At 47.7% G+C, this 23,235-nt stretch overlaps 1 long non-coding RNA gene across 1 annotated transcript; it reads left to right on the forward strand.

Annotated features, from left to right (window-relative positions):
• The first annotated feature begins 11,697 nt into the window (after positions 1–11,697).
• Positions 11,698–22,213, forward strand: LOC121141812. The gene is made up of 2 exons (XR_005878745.1): positions 11,698–11,823; positions 22,097–22,213. It is a non-coding gene; the product is annotated as an uncharacterized LOC121141812 (long non-coding RNA).
• Positions 22,214–23,235: the final 1,022 nt, after the last annotated feature.

Here is a 23,235-nt window from a genome sequence, read left to right on the forward strand (position 1 = left end):
ACTCTTAGGTGGGCTCTGGGTATCTGGGACCCTCAACCTAGCAGCTGTCAGTTGCAGCTACCCCTGTCAAACCAAGGGTAACTTGTCAGCTTCCCAGAGTTCTGCCTGTGATGGTCATTTATTTATTTATTTACTTAGGTTTTTGAGACAGGGTTTCTCTGTGTAGCCTTAGCTCTCCTGGAACTCACTCTGTAGACCAGGCTGGCCTTGAACTCACAGAGCTCCACCTGCCTCTGCCTCCTGAGTGCTGGGTTTAAAGGTGTGCACCACCACCACAATCTGGTGAACCTGTATTTCTTTTGGGGGTGTTCAAGACAGGGTTTCTCTGAGGCTTTGGAGGCTGTCCTGGAACTAGCTCTTCTAGGCCAGGCTGGTCTCAAACTCACAGAGCTCCACCTGCCTCTGCCTCCATAATGCTGGGATTAAAGGTGTGTGGCGCCACCACCTGGCGAACCTGTATTTCCCCTCTCTGACTTTTGGCAGCTTTCTGTTTTTTTCCTTCTTTCTTCGGTCCTGGCACTCTCCCCTCTCCACTCCCCATTGTGTTCCTTGTTCTGTGCCCTTTGTAGCTCTTGAGTGCTCTGAGCCTTCTCAGCAGCTCTTTAGCTACCTCTCGAAGGCAGGCAAAGGGGACTAGGGAGATGGCCCATCAATACAGGGCCCGCTGTGCAAGCACCAGGAACTGAATTGGATCAGAACCCAAGTAAAAAGCTGGGAGTGGTTGTGCAGCCTGAAATTCCAGTGCTGGGGAGGCACAGACCCTGGGGACTTGCTGGCCACCTAGTGTAGCTGAAAACAACTAATCCCATATTCAGTGAGGAATCCTGTCTCAAAACAAGGTAGAAAGCAGGAGGTAAAGGCCGTGTGCATGCGTGCGTGCGTGTGCGTGCGTGCGTGCGTGTGTGTAGAACGTGAGAAGGGAACCTAAGGGAATCATGGAAGGGATGTTGTGGGAACTCATCTTTGTGGGCCTTCAGTTGGATCCAGCTGACTTGCCTGGTTCCTACCTGAGAGAGGGAGTGTGGATTGAGAAATGGCAGGTAAAGATGCCAGGAAAAAGACGACACAGGATAGAGTCAGGAGAGCAGTCTAGTGAATACTGAATGTACCAAGTTTATTCTTCAACATTCTTATATACCCCAGCCAAAAAGGGGAGCATAGTGTCATGTACACAGAATAAACAGACATTCTTCCTTAATTCTCCAAGCATTTGGTAACCACACCATAGACTTAATTTCTTATTATCTGGCCTTGAGGGTCAAGAGTAACCACATCTCAGACCAATTCTGTTGTTCTTTAGATAAGACACCCAAGACCAAGATCAAACATCCTACTGTAACTATGCTTTAGACCTTTAGGTCTTATGACTTACAAGGATAGTTTTGAACTCTCTGACCTAGAGCCAAGGTGAAGTGTAGCCATCTTATGGGCCCCAACAGAATGCACTTGAGGATTCATAGTTAGAGGATGGGGACTGTGCCCTTGAACTGTGTTTATGATGCCTACACCAGAGGTGGCACCAGGGATTTCTCACAAGAATTCTGGGAAGAGATTTAAAAAATGCCTAGGTCTCAGGCAGCCTTGTGGCAAAGAATTTAAACGGAATCTTACTATGTTGCCCAGACAGGCCTGGAACTCACAATGACCTTCCCAAGGACTTGGATTACAGATGTGCATCATCAACCAGTCCCCAGCCAGTTTCTTTAAATTCCAGCTGCCAGACTGTATATTGATGAGAATTAAGAAGGTCACAAGTTCCAGGCAGGTGCTTTTGCCTTTTGGGTTCTGTCATAGAATTCCTTCACCCCTGCACCCAAACTCCAATAATGGGCATTGGCAGAGCCATAAACACACTCAGCCCCACCCTTCATAGGAATTCTAGAGATTCAGTTCCACCCCTGACCCACACCCCCAGCTTTTCACTGGGGGATTCTAGGCAGGTGCTCTACCACTGTGCCACAACCCAGCCTCTCACTGGGGGATTCTAGGCAGGTGCTCTGTCAGAGTCCTTTCATTTCTTCCTTCCTCTCTGCACTAATGATTGGAACTAGGGCCCTGTGTTTGTTAAACAAGCAGCACTGCACTGTATCTGCAGCCCTTTCCAAACCTGTTCCCTAATGAGAAAAAGCCTGCTGGTCTCTCACTGCACACCACAATCCCTACAAGTCCCTCATCCTTTTGCAACTGTGTTGTTTTGACTTGGCACTGTGTAACCAACCATCACTTTAGAAACGTGCTATGAAGTCCAGATTGCCAATAGACGTCCAACTCAAGCCATGTGAAACATAGTATAAATATTTCATAGAACAAAGCTAAACAGAAATATTCTGGCAAGTACTTATAAGGTACACAGGAGATGTGTCTTACAAGTTTTCTTCTGATACTTTTAAGTAAGCAAATGCTCAGTGAATGAAAAAGATACTTGTTCAGGTTCCCAACTGGATGATCAGCAGCTGAAAAGTAGGGTCACAGTGTCTTGCTCCACTTCTAATTTGATTATGTCATGTTGTTCAATGTGTGGGACCTATTTTATTGTAGAATCTGGGTTGACCACTTATGCCAGTAGGATTCCTGATCCATCTTGTATCTCCCCACTAGTTTCTCCCACCCCTGGTAGTGGGAATTGAATCCTCTGCCTCACATACCCTAGGCAAGCACTGTGATGTAGACTAAGCCGCACCCTAGCCCCTCACTGGGGCATTCTAGGCAGGTGCTCTACCACTGGGCCACACCCCTAGCCCTTGTTTTATGCTTTATTTTGATTTGTGGCCTCATTGTGTAGTTCAGGATGACCCTAAAATGATGATTCTCCTGCCTCAGCCTGCTTGCTGAGTGCTGGACTGACAGGCCTGCACTAACACACCTAGCTATTTCATGTCTCAAGTCTCCAAGAGTAATAGATTTATGACCACTTGCAGCTGATGACTGCCCGTACAAAAACTGTGTGACTTAGAGATACAAAATTAGAAAGAAAAATGAGACCCGTTGAGAGTGTGCTAAAGACGGCCCCTGCAAGGATGTTCCCAGCCTTCCATCAGAAGAATTCCATTATTGATGCTGAGCGTTCAGGCTGTGCATTGATTTCCTCAACCCACAGGAGCCACCTCCTCTCAGCATGCAGTGCAGTCGCCAACGCGAAATGGATCCACACACTCCTCCTCCCACCGTGAGGGTCTTTGGCTCATGGCCAGAGGCAAGGCCTCCAGAGAGGAACTCAGCCCCTCACAGACTGACAGTTGCGGAGGTGTTTCTCAGGGCAATAGAGTGGCAATTGAGGACAAATGGGACAGAGCAGGGGAATAGCCGGTGCAAATGCATGTAAGTGGGGGAAACTGGCGAGTCTAAAGAAAGCCCACAGCCTAGTTAACCTGGCCTCCTCTTAGTTTCTGCAGATGGTGACATCCTGGGCAGGGGAATTAAGCATCCTCCTGTCACCACTGCCACTTCTGTCTGTACAAAATGACTTTGGTATAAAAGGTTGAGTTGTGTAGCAGTCTTGCCAGTAGTATAGTATCTCTCTCTCTCTCCCCTTCCCTCTCTCCCTCTCCTTCCTTCCCCCTTTGGAAATGCTTTGTTATAGTGTCCAAATGCAGGTCTTTCTTTTACTGAGGTACAGGGCATGAAACCCAGTGCCTTGTATGGCAAGTAGGTACTGCTCTGCCACTGAGCCACACCCCAGCCCCTCACTGGGGGATTCTATGCAGGTGCTCTACCACTGAGCCACACTCCAGCTCTCTTTCTACTGCTTTGGTATTGGGCTTTGATACAGGGTCTCATCCTGGCTCTCCTGGAAACTCTTGTAGATCAGACTCACCTTGAACTCTTGAGCAATCATTGCTCTAGGCTTGTGTCACAATTCTCAACTTTGTTTTGTTTTTTGTTTTACATTTTCATTTTCAGACAGGTTCTCACAATAAATTGTTCAAACCCCATTCAAGCACACTGTGTAGCCTGGGATGGCCTTAAACTCATGATCCTCCTATTTCAGCTTCCCAAGTATCCAGGATCCCAGGCTTGAATCCATCAGTCCAGTCCAAAAACACCATTCTTCATTTCGTTCTGAAATGGGCCTCAGCTGTCCCCTGCCTTAGGAAGTGTAGCCTTCAATCTGGGAGGAAACGGTGGGGACCTCACCCTTGCTGATCAGCAGCACCATGAAGTCATCCATTTGTTTTCAGCTCTGTAGGGTCCTGAGGCTTCTGAATCAGTAATAACCCACCTGATGTGCCAATGACTGGCTGCGCATTCCCACCTAGCCACACTGCTCTACCCCTCCAGTCTCAGCATTAAATATTGAAGCCCTGGGCCCCGCCGGCTCCATTTTGAGGCAGCTGAGTTTGGGTGGATCAACCCACACTGTTGGCCGCTGCTGTGGTTCATTATTTTCATCTGTGCATGTTGGCTAGGGATGCAATGCTGTCTCTTCGCTCCGCTCCACTGGTACTGGTTTGAAATTGAAAGGGAATTGATTTCCGGGCTTCCAAGAGGAGATATTGTTACCTCCAGCTGCTACATCCACAAAGGGCACTGACTGACATGGTGATCTTGAGGTGCAGCTTGCTCCCTGTAAGGCAGGGGAGGTGTTGGGGGTCAGCCAGTGTGTTGGGATCTGAGCAGTGCCTACTTTCTATGACAGACATACTTCCCTGGGTTCAAGGAGAGAAAAGTACATAATGGCAGTTTTTAAGCTTCCTGGAAAGTAAAGATACAATGGATAGATAGATGGACAGATGGACGAACAGAAGGGTAGATGGATGTACGTATGTGTAAGAGCTAGGCATAGTGGCATACATCCTTAATCCCAGAACTCATAAGGCAGAGGCAGGTGGATCTATGTGAGTTCAAGTTCAACCTGGTCTACATAGTTCCAGAACACCCAGAGCTACATAGTGAGACCCTGTCTTAAAAAAAAACAACCCCCAAAAGATAATATATGATAGATGGATAGATACATGAATGTGCAGATATTTATTTATGCCTGGCTTTTACGAATGAGAATGTGTGTTACAGGTACATGTGTGTGGAGGCTATAGGTGAACTTTTGATGTCTTCAGGAGTTGTTCTATTATTTTTGAGGCAGGGTCTCTCTATGAACCTGGAGCCCATCAATTGCTAGGCTGGCCTTGAACTCACAGAGATCCGCCTGTCTCTGCCTCCTGAGTGCTGGGATTAAAGGTGTGTGCCACCAACCCCCAGTTTATCCCAAGCTAGCTTAGAACTCATTATGTAGCCCGGTTGGAGTCCCACTTGTGGTAATCCCCCTGCCTCAGCTATCAGAGTGCTGCAATTATGTGCATATGTCATGAAGCCCAGTGACCCTGGGGTCTCTGAGGGAAGCACAGGCCTTAGTCTGAGGGTTGAGAAGCCAGAAAGTTCTGTTCCTCAGCTGTGCTCGGATGCTCAGCTCATCTCAGAGTTGCCTGTGGACCTTTTTCAAGCCCCGGGCTGAACTGACCACTGGCTGGAGCAGGTGGATCCTGCTGGCCTGGCTCCACCCAGATCAGACCTAGGGCTCCACCCAGATCAGACCTAGGGCTCCACCCAGATCAGACCTAGAGTTCTACCCAGATCAGACCTAGGGCTCCACCCAGATCAGACCTAGAGTTCTACCCAGATCAGACCTAGGGCTCCACCCAGATCAGACCTAGAGCTCTGTTTAGAAGATGAAGAAGCAGGGAGCATTAAGGCTGGTCCTGAGGGAAAGAGGGCAGAGGGAGGCAGGTGCAGACCTCCTGGGCAGCAGGCCCTGCCAGGCTCCTGTCACCCCAGAGGCTCCTTTGACTGAGCTTTGGAAAGTTCTCCCATGTTCTCCTCTGCCAGCCACTAAGCAGTGACAACAGATACTAATTGTGGCCATAAATTACCCATCCCTGCCTGGCGGGCCTCTGGGTCAGAAACAAAAAGGGAGTGCCCAGTATTACCTGCCAAGAGAAAGCTCTGTTCTCCTCACTCTCTGGCTCCTCCCCATCCTGCAGGACATAGAAAACTCTGTTGATAGGTAAAGTCCATGATCCTAGACAGTCAACCGTCAGGTGACTGGATTATGCTTTGTTTTTGTTTTCCTTCGAGTGCTGGGAATGGTGCCCAAGGCCTTGTGTATGTAGGACAAATGTTTTACCATTGAGCCATGCCCCAGCCCCTCACTGGGGGATTCAATCAAGTGATCTACTGGTGGCCCATGCCCCAGCCTAAGCTGGAATTTTATGGCCATTGGCCAAGTGTAAAGGGACAAAGCCTGTCAGAACTGCTGTTGTCTGATGTGTAGCCAATTCCAGGCAGGGTGGATGCAGGTGATGGCTGCCATCCTCAGTGATAGGGAATTGAATTCCATGGCTTCCCTGGTATTGATATTTCTGATTCAGGTTTCTGAAGTGGAACATCATCTGCCTGGATCAACACAGACACAGTATGGTTCCTTATCGCCTACACAGCAACCGTCCATGTGTTGCTGCCCCTTAACTCTTGCCTCTAAGTACACAAGTGCCCCTTCTCCCTTGGTGTCAGCCACATCGGTTGTCACTGACTCCCCATGCCAAGTGCCTCCCCTCAGCTGCACGGAACACTCATCAGAACCCCTGGGACTGAAATCCATTCCTGTTAAATCCAGGCAGGGGAGAAGGACAGAAGATGCCAGGACGCCTAAGAAGACATGGCGTCACACCTGCCAGATGCAAACAGATCCAGGCAGAGGGAGAAGAGCGCTCAATAAAGCAGGCACACATGAGTAAATGAGTCATTACACATGCTTCACTTCAGATTTGAGTGGGTGGCAGGCACCCGCCTCCCTAACCCCGGGAAGCGGGGCAGGCGTCGCGGGGTGCAGCCTTCTGCGCTGTGCACACATTGAGATTGAGCGTCCATTCACAGAGGCCCATTCCTCCCCATTTGCCTGATGCTCCCCTTCACGGGAGAGGCATAAAACTCCTTTAAGATGCCTTACCTGCTCTCTGCAATAATAATTGGCAGTTACTCAACTCCCGAGGGTGTCATAAATAACCGCACCGGGAGGCTAGGCTGCCATCATTAGCTAGGACTGGATTGAGCTGGTTTGAAGTCATGCTGACTTACCTCACTCCGCCTGTTCTGACTATTTATTTTTATGTTTATATTTTCATTTTATATGCATGTGTGTGTGCCTGCTTGTCTGTATGTGCTTCACATGTCTGCAGGTGCCTACAGAGGCCAGGAGAGGGCACTAAACTCCTTGAACTGGAGTTCAATTATGATCCACCTGTGTTGGGTGCCAAGACCAAAACCCAGGTCTTCTGGGAGAGCTATAAGTGCTCTAACCAGTGAGCCACATCTCTATCCCTTATTCCAAATCTTGCCTCTTGGTGGCCCCTTGACTGAGCAGGTCATTTCCCCCTTACCCATATAGATATATCCCAAGACCCCTGAATAGATGTCCAATGGAGCTTAGAGAGTATGAAGTCCTAGACAGGTTTATTTCCTTCTATATGTACTCTTAGGGTTTGGATGTAAAAGGTCCCCCAACAGGCTCCTGTATTTGGAAACTTGGTGCCCAGATGGTGGCACTGTTTTGCAGAACCCTCAGGAGGTGGATGGGGCCTTGGTGGAGGGAGTGGGTCCCTGAGAGAGAGAGGCTTGATGGTCATAGCCAGTGCAGCTGCTCCCAGTCTTGTCTGCCTCCGGAACCACCAAGAGCTGCACCAGCACTATACCTCCCCACATGATGCACGGATAACCCACTGCAGTGTTTGTTACATCAGCAGAGCCATGTGCTACAAGCTTGTTCAGAGCAGAACTCTGGGATCAGGGAGGCCTCTTGTCTTCTCCAAACCCCACTGTCCTGGGTCAGGGTGGCCTCCTGGCTTCATAATAAGAAGTGAGGAGACAGCAAGCAGCTAAGGGTATTAAAAGGCTGCCTGTGTAAACCAGCAGGATGGCTCAGTGGATAAAGGGGCGTGTTGCCAAGCCTGAGAGTCTGAGTTCGATCCCCGGGATCTACATGGTAGAAGGAAGGACCTGACACCTGAAAGTTGCCCTCTGACCTCCACACCATGACACGGCAAGGGCTTGCCTCCTCACCCCCATATAAACAAACAAACATTATTTTGTAAAAATCCGTACCCTTGAGAACAGCTAGAATGTAAGCTATTTCCAACAGAATTGTTTATCCGTGTCATAAAAATGACTGTGGTGAGAGCAAGAAGCCAGAAGTTTAACCATGGAAAGAAAGCTCAACTAGGGAACCCCAGCTGACTGCCTCGGCTTCCCCTGTGGATTCCTCCTGGATGTTGTTAGCCCCCCCCCAGTCTGATGATGTTACTTCCTTTTGTACTCTCTGTCTGGCTACTGCAGTCACCTCTTGGATGTGGTGAGAGCCTGACGTGATAATCTTTTTCTCTGTCTGCCGCTTCCTATCTTTCTAGTTGGGCTTGCAGTAAACTTAATAAACCCACTCATTCAAGACCAAAAGTGCAGGGGGCTGGAGAGGTGGCTCCGGAGTTCAAAGCACGAGTTGTGCTTTCAGAGGACCAGATCCGGGTTCAATTCCCAGCAATCTCATGGCAGCTCACAACTCCAGTTTTGGGGAATCTGATGCCCTCCTCTGCCCTCTTAGAGCATTGCACACATGTGGTGCACAGACATACATGCAGGCAAAATACCCATAAACATAAAAAAAAAAGGAAAAGCTTTTTTTTTTTTGCTTTGCTTTGCTTTTTCGTGACAGGGTTTCTCTGTGTATGCCTGGCTGTCCTGGAACTTGCTGTGTAGACCAGGCTGGCCTTGAACTCACAAAGATCCACCTGCCTCTGTCTCCCAAGTGCTGGGATAAAAGTCATGTGCCACCGCTGCCCAGGAAAACATTTTTTTAAAACAACTGAAAGTAAAGCTATCGCCACAGATCATTCTCTAGACAGAACATTCCCCAAAACATGAACCAAAATAAACCCCTTCCCTTGAGTCTCTTCTGCTGGGTGTTTGATGACATCAATGAGGAAAGTAGCTGATGCCAAAGACCCATGCCCGTGACAAAGCCCGATCTGGAAAGGGTTAACAAGAGAACTACAGTGAAGTAGAGCAATGGCACCAACACGCTGTGGTAGAAGTTTGTGGGTGTGCTCACAATGCTTCTCTCTCTCTCTCTCTCTCTCTCTCTCTCTCTCTCTCTCTCTCTCTCTCTCTCTCACACACACACACACACAGGTATATATTCTTATAAATGACCTTTTTTTTGCTTATGGCATCTCTTTGTTTGCTCTCTGTCCTGGTTTTCTCTGTGTTGCTGCTATAAAACAATGACCAAAAGCAACCCGGGAAGGAAATGTTTCGTTTCAGCTTACAGGGCACAGTCCATCATCAAGGGAAGCCAAGGTAAGGAAATGAAGCAGAACCATGGGGGAGCACTGCTCCGGCATGCTTGCATGGCTTGCTCAGCCTACTTTATTAGACAACCCAGAACTATCTGCCCAGGGAAGGCAGTGCCCAAGGTGGGCTGGGCCCTCCCACATCAGTCATCAATCAAGAAAATGTCCCACAGAGTTGCCTACAGCCAGTCTGATAGAGGTGATTCCTCAGTTGAGGGTCCCTTTTCCATGATGACTAATTTGTGTAAAGTTGACTGAAGAAACTAACCAGCAATCGTGTGTGTGTGTGTGTGTGTGTGTGTGTGTGTGTGTGTGTGTGTGTGTGTCCTATAGCCTGGAGTTTGCTAAGCAGCAAAGCATGACCTTGAGTTCCTCCTGCCTCTACCTCTGAAGTGTTGGAATTATAAACATGAACCACCATGTTCAGTTTCATCTTTTTTGTTGTTTTGTTCTGTTTTTCAGGAAAGGATTTCTCTGTGTAGCCTTGGTTGTTCTAGAACTAGCTTTGTTATCCAGATTGGCCTCAAACACATAGAGATCCACCTACCTCTGCCTCCTGAGTGCTGGGATTAAAGGTGTGCACCACCACCGCCTGGCTCATGCCAAGTTTATACAGTGCTACCAACTGAGGCACATCTCAGACCCACGTTTGCTCATAGTGTTTCCTGGTCCCACTATGATCAAGAGGCTGAAGAAGAGAAAGACGGGAGACAGAGGCTGGGGGAATCCTTAACTGCTTAGTTCCAGACCCAGAAACTCAAACACAGACACCTTCAACTACTGAGCAGCTGTTCTCACATGGCAAGGACTCTTGTACTGAGCCATACCCTGGCCCTAAGCTGTGCGGGTTTTTGGTTTGAGGATTTTATTTGTTTGTTTGTTTTGGTATAGGCAGGACGATGCATGCCATGGCAGTAGAGGTCAGAGGGCTCCTTCTGCCACGTGGGAACTCTGGTCATTTGGTTTGGCATCAAGCACCTTTATCCACTGAGCCATCTCAACAGCTCTGGAGCTTTGGCATTTGCTTTGTGGGGTCTTTTTTGTAATATTTTTTATGTCTGTTGGTGTTTTGCCTGAATACACATCTGTGTGAGGGTGTCAGAAACCCCGATCTGGAGTTACAGACAGGGCTGAGCTGCCATGTGGGTGCTGGGAATTGAAACCAGATCTTCTGGAAGAGCAGCCAGTGCTCTTAACTGCTGAGCCATCTCTCCAACCTCATGTTTTGTGGGTTTTTTAGACAGGGTCTCATTCATGTGTCCCTATCTGATTTTGAACCTCCTGACTCAACTACCTGAATGCTAGGATTATAGGGATGGGATGTACCACTACACCCTGCTCAAAGTTATGTGTGTGTGTATACTAGTGAATATGTGTATTCGTGTGTATATGTGTGTTAGTATATTTGTGTGTGTGTGCACACGTGCATACATGGTGGAAGCCAGAGGTCAATCAATCACTGTTGTCCTCTTAAGTCACTCTCCACCTTAGTTTTTGAGACAAGGTCACTCACTGGCCTGAGGTTCATACATTATCTAGGCTGATGAGCAATGCAATGTCAAGGCTCTGCCTATCTCTGCCTCCCAAGGCCTGCAATTACAAGTTTGCATCCCATCATTTTTTTTACATAAAAATGGAATGTCACTCAGGTCCTCATGCTTTGTAGAGAATGTCGTACTGATTGAGCCTTCTACTTGGTCCCTCAATGTGTCTTTAAGGAAGTACCCTGTGCTTCTGCAGGCCAGTATCACCGCCCATCACTGCTGTGAAGAAGCAACCTTCCTCTGAGAACTGGGCAGGATCCTGTACACAGGCCATGCCACTCTGCATATCTCTATCACACTGCAAGTGGCAAAAGCAAAGCCACTTCCGACATGTCCACTCCAGCGCGAGATGCCTGCCCACACTCTGGGCACAACCTCTCCATCTTAGATGGTCCCAAACTGAGGACTGGCTCAGCACTGGCATTCTAGTCTGCAAACTGAACCTTAGGCAGCAACTGTGACATCACCAGTCTTGGACAAGGGGACTGCTGTCCTGGCCCAGCATAGCTGCTCCTGTTCCATGGAGGTGCCACTCCCAAGCCAGCTGTGCTAGCTCTGGAGTGGCCAGTATCACAGACAGGATGGCATCCTCTGGCTGAGATGTTCTGTGTCTGGCCACTTAGTCTAGTATGATAGCTAATAATACTTGTTAACTTAACATGATCTAGAATCACTTAGGGAAACAAAAATATTCCTCCAAGTGTATCTGTGAGTTTCTAGACTGGGTTAATGGAAGTGGGAAGACCTACCCCGAATGTGGGTGGCACCACTCGGTAGGCTGGGGATGAATAAGAAGGAAGAAGTGAGCTGAGCGCCGGCGTTTCTTTCTCTCTGCTTCCTGACTATGGATGGACTGTGATCAGCAGCTCCCATCTGGAACTCCAGCCACCACGCCTTTCTAACCCCTACATGGTCTTGGGGGGACTGAAGTGTGCAGGAGATGAAAGGTGAGTGGGGTGGAGACTCCAGGGGTGCGGCTTTCATGGGTTGCCCTCCATCCTAGGTGAGTTTTTGGTAAATCAGTATCCTTTAAGTGCCCATACGCAGCACCTATGAGCTGGGGAGAGGCTCAGCAGTTGAACACACTTGCTGCTCTTGCAGAGGACCTGAGTTTAATTCCCCGATCCTGCATGATTGCTCTGTCACTTGTACCTCCAGTTCCAGGGGATCCAATGCCATCTTCTGACCACGCAGATGTCTACTTAACTTTTTACATGGCTTCTTGGATTTTGTGAGCCTAAGGGATCCTCCTCAGCCCTGGGATTGCATCCATGATTTGCCAGCATTTCTTACATGGATTCTGGGGGGTGGGACTCATGCTTGCTCCACATGCTAAGCCATCTTCCCAGTCTGGGGTCGGGGAGGTGGCTCAATAGTTAAAGAAAGCACTTACTATGCAAACATGAGGTCCTGAGTTCCAATGCCCAGAACCCATGGAAATGCTGGCTGGGCAATTCTATAATTCCAGCCTTCAAATGCAAAAGTGGGGACCCCCTCCCTCAGAGCAAGCTCAGTAGTGAGACAAGCTAGCCACGAGGGTGAGCTTCAGGCTTGCCTGAGAGACTCTGCCTCAATGAATAAGGTGGAAGATGATCAAGGGTGATTTCCCCACGTCCTCAGCCTCCACAGGCATGTACAACGACAACACACACACACACACACACACACACACACACACACACACACTAAATAAAAAGAAGAAAGGAGAAATGAAACGAGGAAGAGAATAAAAACCTCCTACACTCACCCGTAGCTGAGCTAATCTGAGAGCCTTGTTGGCAAGAATCCCTCCTGGTCTCATGGTTCAGCCAGACTCTCATACCATCAACAATCAAATTGTCAGGAAAAGATTATAATTGCTTAATCCGGAAGGACAAAGGGTAGAGAGGAACTTCCCATCTGTCAATAGTAGCAGAAGTGGGGATTATAAATTAGTTGGTAGCTTAGCTGATATTTTTAGAATGCTGCCAGCGAAGGAAGAGGGTTCTAAAAGCAGGAAAGTGATCTGAGCACAGCCTAATTCGGTAAAGATCACGGTTAGCTTAGCACCCTTTGTGAAGACACGATCGCCGGCAATGTGAGAGGATTTATCTGGAAAATTGCTTGGCAAGCAGAGTTTGATCTGGGACAGGCAAGCCTAGATGACCACAGGAGACCCTCTGGTGAGGCGTGCAGGAGACTGCTGAAGTTGTATTTAAAATGGACACTGGGTGTGTTTTGTGTGATCTGCGTCTGTGAAGAATTAGGTAATGTGCCTGGAGAGGTTTATTCTAAGGTAAGAGGTGAGGGAGGCTGGAAGAAGAGATGCTGCATTCCCAGCACTGCGTGTTTTTGCTGGATGTGATGGCATCCACCCGGGAGTCAAGCACTCAGGAGGTTGAAGTAGAGAGCTTGTGAGCTAGCCTGGATTCATAGTGAGACCCTTTTCCAAGAATAAGACAAAGGGAGGGTCAGGAGACGTGGCTCTATCAGGAGAGCCTAGCATGCCCAAGGCCTTGGGTTCCATACCCTGCACTTCAAAAACCAGGAGCGATTGTACATGTCTGTAATCCCAGCACTCAGGAGGTGGAGGCAGGGGGAATCAGGAGTTTAAGGTCATTCTACTACACAGCAGTGTTTGAGGCCAGACTGGGCTACGTGAGACCACCATCTCAAAAAAAAAAAAAAACAGAAAACAAAAACAAAAAAACAAAACAAACAAACCATACAAAAAGCCCCAAATCAAAAGAGCAACAGCAAACCCCAAAGCAGGAGGGAGAGATGCTTGCCTTGTAGACCTACCAATAAGTCCAAAAGTCTAATCCCCTGCTACAAACAAGGCTGATCTGTTGGTGGACGCCTGTAATTCCACAGCGGGTCTCTGGAGCTCACTGGCCAGTCGGCCCAGCAAATCAATAAGCTGTAGGGTTAGTGAAAAACCTGTCTTAGGAAGTAGACAGTGCCTGAGAAAGGATACGGGAGGATGCCCTCTGGCTTCTGTGTGCACATGTACACATGTGCATACACTCCCCAACACACACACACACACACACACACACACACACACATACACACATATACACACACACTCACCAGGAGAAGATCTCCCCTTCTGCTGGCAGCTTATCTATATAAAGGGCTTGCTCTTTTGCCTACTTTTATTGCTCTCGATAGTGAGCTCCTTCCTTCACTGGCCTTAGAACTAACTTCTTGAGGATTCTGGCATATACTGAAGACCTGCTGAAGACATCCTGCTTCACAGACTGAACAACTGTTGGATTCTTCTTAGACTTTCCATTGGGAGACAGCCACTGTTGGATTAGCTGGACCACAGCCTGTAAGGCATTCTAACAAAGCATATATATATTTTTTTCTGGAGAATCCTGACTAATACAATCGATGTACCAAGTACCAGTACCTCATTTCTTTTTCCCGCTAAATGATATTACTGTTTAGTGAGACCACATTTACTTACTCATTTTTATCTATTTATTAGTTTAAAAACTCTTTTTACTTACTCGTTTATCTGTGGGTGGATCTTTGGGAGTTGAAATTTGAGGCAGGGTATCACCATGCAGTCTGGGCTGTCTTCGAACTCAGGATCTCCAGAGTTGGCCTTCAGAGTGTCAGGGATACAGCGCTGTGGGCCACCACAGCTATTCAATTAATATTTTTTGTGAATGCATTTTTTTTAAAAATTAGATGCTCTTGTGCACTCCTTACTGGCCCTGAAGAGTTTAAGGCAGAAAACCAGCCATTTTCCGTGTTGCCAAGCCTGGCTCAGAGCAAGCCTGAGGCCAGTGTTGCCCAACTCCCCAGTGTCTTCTGGGTGAACATGCTCCACTAGCCCACAGGGCCAGAAGCAGGAGACCAGGAGTGACCACACCCAATACTCTATCAGCGGGAGTAATGACATGGGACTCCAGCACTAAGGAGGTTAAAGCAGGAGGATTGCATGTTTGAGGTTAGCGCAGACTACGTAGAAATGCCTTGTCTCAATACAAAATAGGAGATGGCTCGATGGTTAACCGTGTAACTCCAATCCCAGGGGATCTGACATCCTCTTCTGACCACCACAGGAATGCACATGGCACACATACATGCTGGTAAAACACACGTATGCATAAAATATTTTTTCGAGATAGGGTTTCACTGTGTAACTGCCTTGGATGTCCTGAAACTTGCCCTGTAGATCGAACTGGCCTCTAACTCAGACAGATCTGCCTGCCTCTGCCTCCCGAGGACTGGGGTTAAAGGCTTGAGCCACCATCGCCCGGCCAAAAAATAAAAAAATAAAAAATAAAAACTCTAAAATACCGCCAGTAGGCTGTTGAAGTTCTCTACTCTCGATAAATCCTGAGGTCTAAACTCATCTCCAGGGATACAGTCCCATCTCTCTGTGGTTCTTTCTGCTTCTGCTTGCTGTGCAAAACCTGCAGAGAAAACGCGCGGTTCACACCACAGTGCGTCCAACCCATCGCGCGCCTGCCACCTAGCGGCCAGAGCCTGGAAGGATAAGGACTCGCCTTCTTCCACAGGGGCCAGAGACACCTTCCACCAGGCTAGTCCGGAGCAGAGGGGCGGCTTTGCAACAGCATGGAGGAATCTTAACTGCAGGACACTTGGTCGTTGGAATGACTGCGGAGTTTTGTTTTTTTTTATAACCCCTGTATTTTCTCCCTTCCCGCTCCTACCCACTTCCCTTCCTTCGCTTCCCTCCTCTCCCTTCTCTTCAGTTCCCACCATTTGAACTCCGTGCTCTGAGCTCTGTGTGTCTGTCCCTCCCCTTGGGCATACATACAGGTGGTTGCTGGGCAGTTGCCCGGTGATTTGAAGTCAGCACTACCCAGTTAACAGTGTCTACGGGGAGCACACACTGCATGGGAGGCTGGGGCTGGGCTGTCAGGGATGACACCTTTCCTAGTCTGGTGACCTTGCATTCTATCTGTGGAGCAGCAGGTGATGGCTGTCATCCTCAGGAGCCATTAACTCACAATGAATCCTTGTCTGCCTCAGTTTCCCTGCCATTCATAGCCCCATCCAAGGGGCTTTGCTATGTGCAGGTCTGGTGGACTTGACCTGGCCACTGCCACCCCTAACCCCAGCCCAGCAAACCTGAAGAATGGATGCCTGGTCAGTGAGCTGCCTGTAAGCTGCATGGGAGGAGCAGGTTGCATCAGATGGGCAGAGGCAGCCGGAGCCTCAGTTACGGATATGAAGTAAGAGCTCATCCTGGTGGCATAGGCTTTCATCCAGCTCTCTGCCAAGCTGAGGCAAGAGTGCTGCAAGTTCAAGGCTGGACTGGGGTACACAGGGAGTTCAATGCCAGCCTGGATAACTTAGTGAAACGCTACCCTAAAAAGTAAAAAAGGATCAGGTGGTGGAGGCACACACCTTTAATCCCAGCACTCAAGAGGCAGAGGCAGGTGGATCTCTGTGAGTTCAAGGCCAGCCTGGTCTACAGAATGAGTTCCATGACAGCCAGGGCTACACAGAGAAACCCTGTCTAGATGAAACAAAATATAAAAATAAAATAAAAATAATAAATAAGTAAATGGCCTTGAACTTGGGGTATAACTCATCAATGAAAAGTGTGCCTAGAATTTCCCAATGAGGGGCTGGGGGTGTGGCTCAGTGGCAGAGCACCTACCTAGAATCCCCCAGTGAGGGTCTGGAGTGTGGCTCAATGATACAGTGCTCTACTACTATGCTTGAGAACCTGTGTGTGCTCCTGCCACAGTCCCCTCAGGTCTCTATCCCTAGTACTTAAAGGAAAACAATTTCTTCAGATGCTCTTAACAGTGAGACCCAGTGTCTGGGGCATCTTCTTTGTCCCCTGGCAGACAAGTTCTCTGACACCTTACTTTAGTGCCTGAATTTTTAAGTGAGAATCAACCTCCCAAATTAAGTCTCTAATTCCCAAGTAAGTCAAGCAGCTATTTTTCTTGCAAATCTTGCATGAACATAATTTAATAGAAGGTACAAGCTAATAAAATAAGCCCATATATTACAGCCTCTGCACAATAAAGAAACCAGACAATGGAAGAGACGAATGGGCAGCGCCTTTCAGCCCAGGGAGGAAGAAAATAAAACAGAAATAAGATGTGAGTTCCATCCTGTGTGTAAATAACTTTAAAGAGAAACAATAAAGATGGCGTCCACAGCTTTTAATGTATTGGGGGAATTATTTAATTGCAGGCTAATAAGAGTTTGTATTGCTTCACTGAAGCTTTGCCTATTTAAGACCAACTTCTTTATTATTGCTGTGGTAGTGGTGGCCATTGTTTTACCTTGAGACTGGATTTCCCTACATTTCCCAGACTGACCTTAAACTCCTAATCTTTTGCCCTCAGATAAAGAGCTGAGACTATAGGCAGCACCACTGTGTCTGGCTTCTAAGTCACCCCCTTCCTTCTCCATCTATTTATCTATTTATCTATTTATTTATTTATTTATTTATATGGGTTTTCTTTCTTTCTTTTTTTTTAAGATTTATTTATTATGTATACAGTATTCTGTCTGCATGTGTGCTTGCAGGCCAGAAGAGGGCACCAGATCTCATTACAGATGGTTGTGAGCCACCATGTAGTTGCTGGGAATTGAACTCAGGACCTCTGGAAGATCAGTCAGTGCTCTTAACCTGTGAGCTATCTCTCCACATCACCTCCCCCCCCGCCTCTTTTGTTTTGTTTTGTTTTTTGGAGGTAGGGTTTCTCTGTCTAGCTTTGGAGCCTGTCCTAGAACTCACTTTGTAGATGTAGACCAGGCTGGCCTCGAACTCACAGAGATCCACCTGCCTCTACCTCCCAAGTGTTGGGATTAAAGGCGTGCGCCACCACTGCCCAACATCTTTTCTTCTTGTGCAGTTAGAACTGGAGCCCACAGCTCACTCTGAAGCCCAGGTGGCCTTGAATTTGTGATACCCCTGCCTCAGCCTCCTGAGTAGCTTGGCAGAACAGTCCTGTGTTACCACCACTGGCTTCATTTGCTTTTTGTCTTTCTTTTTCTTTGGTTTTAATTTTTTTGTGGGGAGCAGTTTGAAACAGGACATCTCTGTCCTGGCTATCCTGGAACTCACTCTGTAGACCAGGCTGGCCTGAAACTCAGAGATCTGCCTGCCTCTGTCTCTCTAGTGCTGAGATTAAAGTACCTGGCTAGTTTTAGTTTTTATATTGTTTTTATTTTTATTTATTTATTTCTAGACAGTGTTTCTATATGTAGGCCTTGAACTCACAGAGATCCACCTATCTCTTCCTCCCAAGTGTTGAGATTAAAGTTCTGTGCCACAATTCCTGGCTATTTTATTTATTATTGTTGTATCTATGATGTGTGTATGGTGGGTGTAAAGAGAAGCCTTTTCCTTGAGCCGGGCGGTGGTGGCGCACACCTTTAATCCCAGCACTCAGGAGGCAGAGGCAGGCGGATCTCTGTGAGTTTGAGGCTGGGCTGGACCGACAGCCTCCAAAACAATACAGAGAAACCCTGTCTCGTAAAACCAAAAAAAAAAAAAAAAAAAAAAAAGAAAGAAAGAAAGAAAGAAAAAAGAAAAAAGAGAAGCCTTTTCCTTGAGAGAAGCCTTCCCGCCAGCCTGATTCCAGAGCCACATCAGTCCCAAATAACACACAGGAGGCTATATTAATTATGAAGCTGTTGGCCTTGCTTGTTTCTTCCTGGCTAGCTCTGACTTAAGTAATTACCCCCATAATTGTTAATCTAAGTATTTCTCTTACCAGAGAACTTTCCGGGCTTCCTACCCCATGGCATTACATCTTAACTCTCTGTGTTTCTCCTACCCAGAGTCCTCCTGGACTCCTAGCCCCACCTATCTTGGTTCCCTATTGGCCAACAGTGTTTTATTGACATATACACAGGACTTCCTCCATCAGGTGGGGGGGTGGGGAGGATAGGGGTGCCTGGTGTGCATTTGGAGGTCAGAAGACAATTTCATGTGAGTTCTGGGGCTCAAATCAAGCTGTTAGGCTTTCTTATCTGTGGTGGTTTGAATAAGAATAGCCCAGTCAAGCCAGGCGGTGGTGGCGCAAGCCTTTAATCCCAGCACTCGGGAGGCAGAGGCAGGCGGATCTCTGTGAGTTCGAGGCCGGGCTGGACCGATAGCCTCTGAAACAATACAGAGAAACCCTGTCTCGTAAAAACAAAAAACAAACAAACAAAAGAATGGCCCAGTCAGGTGTTTTGATACACACCTTCAACCCCAGCCCTAGGGAGACAAAGGCAGGTGGATTTCTGTAGGTTTGAAGCCAGCCTGGTGTACAGAGGGAGTTTCAGGACAGTTAGGGCTGTTACACAGACAAATCCTGTCCTGAAAAAAACAAAAAACCAAACCAAAACAGGCAAACAAATAAGCAATCCTCCCCAAAAAAGAGAATGCTCCTCATGGGCTCATATATTTGATCATTAGAGAGTGGTGCTGCTTGACAAGGATTAGGAGGTGTGGCCTGAAAGGCGTGACCCCATCCCATTAGTTGGAATGTAGAGACAGGAACTCTGTGAGTTCTGTGTCAGCCTGGTCTACATAGTGATTTCCAGGCCAGCCAGGGCTACATGGTGAAAAGTTATCTTAAAAAAAGAGGAAGAAAGGGCCGGGCGTTGGTGGCACACCCCTTTCATCCCAGCACCCAGGGGGCAGAGGCAAGTGGATCTCTGCGTTCTAGGCTAGCTTGGTCTATAGAACGTGTTCCGGGACAGTCAGAGCTACATATAGAAACCCTGTCTCAAACAACAATAACAACAAAATCCACAAGAAAACAACAGCAAAACCACACAATGCCAAATATAATATTGAATTTGTAAGAATCAAGAGATGAATTTATTTGTGAGTGTGTCAAAAATTCAGAAGAGCAGATTACTCTTTAGGTAAAAGTGGTCCCCACCCTTTAAAAACCCTCCCTTGGCTGGGCATCATGACACACACTTGAAATCCCAGCTCTGGGTAAGCAGAAGCAGGAGGGTGCACAGTTTGAGTCCAGCCTGGGCTACATACTAAGTCAACCTGGGTTGCATAGTGAGTTCAGATCCATCCTGGGCTACAGAGTAATTTATATGCCAGCTTGGAGTACACAGTGTGTTTCAATCCAGCTTAGGCTACAAAGTGAGACCCTGCCCCAACAAACCAGAATAAATCAGTGAATAAAATAAACTGTTGTCTTCTTCGAAAGTCCCACGAGGCAGAATACTGTTTAGCAATAAGGAGGTGCAGAGTTTTCATACACAAGTAGGATGAGTCTCGGGAGGGCAGCACGGAGTGGAAAGAAGCCAACCCCAGGAGGCTCACACACCGCGAGGCCCTGCTTATGTAACGGCCTTGCAATGAGAAAATTGCAGACACACAGGATGGGGGGGGCACAGCATGCAGGAGAGTCAGTGGGGCCGTGGCTATGAGCACAGGGGTCCTCGTGGTGGTGGTGGTGCCCACGTCTCGTGGAACTGGGTGTGCAGATATGAATACACACACACATATAAAACCAGCAATGCAGGTGAGCTGGGAAACGAGAGACTCCCAAGGGCTGGCTATAGTTCTTTGAGACATTGCTGCTCGACATAGCTGGGAACTTTTTCTAGTGTCTGTTAAAATTGTGACTTTATAATTCTCTAAAATACATTCAGTGGCTGATGGAAGAAGAGGCAGACTCCCTCGGTTAAGTACTGAGCTGAACTCAAGAAAGCCAGTAACAGAGAGGGATGACCAAAGGGATTAAGACTGGGCTGGTTTAACCCCCAGAAACAGCTGACCTGACAAAGGTTAACTCTTGAATCCCAGGCATCAGCCTGGGAATCCAGCATTGGACTGGTCAAGACCCCCTGAATGTGGGTGTCAGTGAGGAGGCCTAGGGAATCTATTGAGCCTTGGGCAGCAGATCAGTACTCATCCCGAGTATACACACGGACTTTGGACTCCCATCCAACAATGTGAGGTGCACTCTCACCCTGAACTCTTGGGGGGAGGGTCTAGGCCCTGCCCTGTATGAAATGAAAGACTATGGACACCCTCATGGAGGGCCTCACCCTCCCTGGGAAAATGAGGGGATAATGGGGGGGTGTTGGGGGGCGGGCACGGGAGTAGGGGAGGGAAAGGGAGAGGGACCTGGAACTGACTTGTGAAGCAATCTTGTTTCTTATCTAAATTTAAACTGAAAAATAAATTTAAAAAAATTCTCTAAAATAAAGAGTCTCATCTTAGTTTTGAGACAGGGCCTTGCTGTATAATAGCCTATGCTGGCCTCAAACTTTCAATCCTCCTGGCTCCACCTTCTGGGTGCCTCCCTGCTTCCGTCCCGTCTCTGACCTATGCAGCTCCACTAGTAAGCCTCATTCAGGAAGAAAGTGACACTCTTCTTTGGGTTTTGAGTGCAATTTCTGTGAATGCCTTTCACAGATCATTGGAGGGCTGTATGATCCTGTGTCTAGATGGAGCCTCTGGAGGCAAAACTTGATTTTGAGATGGGACTCTGCCACATCCCGGTTGCACTAGATGTGGGCTAGAAGCTTCCAGATCCTCCTTTGTCAAAATGGATCAGAGTTGGGATAGCCTCAGCTGCTGTCCTGTGTCCAAGCCGGGCTGTGTTGAAGTCAGAGTGAAAAAAAAAAAACCAAAAAAACAAACAGAAAAAAAAAAACCCAGAACAACTGTGTGAACTCTTCAGAGCTGGGTGCCATAGGGTGGCACTGTTTCCTAGCCATAACCCTCAGCTTTGCAGAGTGGCACCCGGTGCCCCCTATGCCTCTGCCTCGGGTGGGTAACTTCCTCACCAGCGCTCAGGAAACCTTTGCTGGAACATTCCAGAGTTTTCAGTGAAGGGACCCTGTTGCTACGGTTTTAACCACTTATGGGTCAGCTAGAGGAAAGACCACTGAAGCCTCTTTTTGGATATGTTTTAGAAATGGGGGATGGGGATATGAGAAACCATACTGAATCCCTAGGGTTCTCCCATGGGGCAGGTATCCCTAGTGGCTGCTGCACCTGTCTGTGCAGAGGGCGTGGGCGTGGCCACAAGGCTAGGCACAGTCCCAGCTGCACAGAAGGCAGTTAGCTCTCTTAGCACCCTGAGGTTCAGGCAAGACAGACCGCACCTTATTAATTCATGGAGAGAGCAAATTAGCCTGCAAGTGTTTTTTATATTACACACACTTCTAGAAAGAGATAGAATCACAATAATCCTGAACTTATTTGTTTTCTTTTTTCCTCTTTTCCCTCTTCTCTCCACCCCCCGCCTCCTTCTCCAGTACTGGTGATCGAACCCAGGGCCTACCACCTGCTAGACAAGGCCTCTACCACTGCCCTGCCCTGATGAAGAAACTGTTTATTATATTATTATATTATTAAACTGATGTTTGAGCCTATTATGGTGGTGAACTCCAATTCTTTTGGGAGTCTGAGGCCTAAGGATAGAGAACTCTGGTCCAGGTGAGTCTACCTACTGAAACATTGTCTCAAAAATAAAAAAGTAATCAATAGTAGTGAAGCCTGAAATCCTGGCAGTCAGAGGGCAGAGGCAGACAGAGTACCGTGAGTTTGAGACCAGCCTGGTCTACACAGCAGTTCTGGTGTGCTACATAGTGAACCCTGCGATAATAATAATAATGATGATGATGATGATAATAATAATTACTATTACTATTATCATTATTATTATTTTATAAATCAGTACTCAGTGGATAAAGCGCTTAAGACTCATGTTTGGTTGCTCTGAGTCCAGCTCTCCAGCACCCATATGGTGACAGCTGAACATGGCAACACACACCTGTAATCCCAGAGCTGGATGACAGAGACAGGAGGATTCCCTGGGGCTTTCTGGCCAGTCTGTGGAGCTAATGGGCAAACTCCAGCCTCAGTGAGAGACTCTAGTTCTTATTTTTCAATTATAGTTCAAATTGTAATTTTCAATTGTAGCTACTCTGCAGTTCAACTCTACAATTTCAGTTACTTAGTTACTTTTACTATTCTATGACCAAGGCAACTTGTAGGAGAAAGAGTTTAATGGAGCTTACAGTTAGGGAGGGTGAATTCCTGACCATCATGGCTGAGAGCATGGCAGCAGGAAGGCAGGCCATGGTGTGGGGGCAGTAGCCAAGAGATTATATCCCAGTCCACAAACAGGAAGCAGAAGAAGAGGTTTCACCCCTCCTAATCCTTTCCAAACAGTTCCTCCGACTACAGACCAAGCACTCGAATATCCGAGCCTGTGCGGGCCATTCTCATTCCAACCACGCCATGTCTCCAAAACTAAGGTTCGTGGGCCTGGAGAGATGCTCAGAGGTTAAGAATGCTTGTTCTTGAAGAGGACTTGGGTTCAGTCCTCAGCCCAGCATCCATGCGTCAACTAACAACTGTTTTTAATTTCCGTTGCAGTGGATCTGATGCC

This window comes from Mesocricetus auratus, unplaced genomic scaffold, assembly GCF_017639785.1.
Source record: "Mesocricetus auratus isolate SY011 unplaced genomic scaffold, BCM_Maur_2.0 Super-Scaffold_100008, whole genome shotgun sequence".
Taxonomy (NCBI): Eukaryota; Metazoa; Chordata; class Mammalia; order Rodentia; family Cricetidae; genus Mesocricetus; species Mesocricetus auratus.